The 376-nt window shown below is 49.5% G+C and overlaps 1 pseudogene across 1 annotated transcript; it reads left to right on the plus strand.

Moving 5' to 3' along the window:
* LOC105516107 lies at positions 1–375 on the plus strand (annotated as a pseudogene). The gene has a single exon (XR_001002435.1). The product of XR_001002435.1 is annotated as an isocitrate dehydrogenase [NAD] subunit beta, mitochondrial pseudogene (transcript).
* The last annotated feature ends 1 nt before the right edge of the window (position 376 follows it).

Raw genomic sequence — 376 nt, forward strand, 5'->3', positions numbered from 1 at the left:
GAGCACCACCTGAGTGAGGTGCAGAATATGGCATCTGAGGAGAAGCTGGAGCAGGTGCTGAGTTCCATGAAGGAGAACAAAGTGGCCATCATTGGAAAGATTCATACCCCGATGGAGTATAAGGGGGAGCTAGCCTCCTATGATATGCGGCTGAGGCGTAAGTTGGACTTATTTGCCAACGTAGTCCATGTGAAGTCATTTCCTGGGTATATGACTCGGCACAACAATCTAGACCTGGTGATCATTCGAGAGCAGACGGAAGGGGAGTACAGCTCTCTGGAACATGAGAGTGCAAAGGGTGTGATTGAGTGTTTGAAGATTGTCACACGAGCCAAGTCTCAGCGGATTGCAAAGTTCGCCTTTGACTATGCCACCA

The sequence above is a fragment of the Colobus angolensis genome, unplaced genomic scaffold, assembly GCF_000951035.1.
Source record: "Colobus angolensis palliatus isolate OR3802 unplaced genomic scaffold, Cang.pa_1.0 Scaffold275, whole genome shotgun sequence".
NCBI lineage: Eukaryota > Metazoa > Chordata > Mammalia > Primates > Cercopithecidae > Colobus > Colobus angolensis.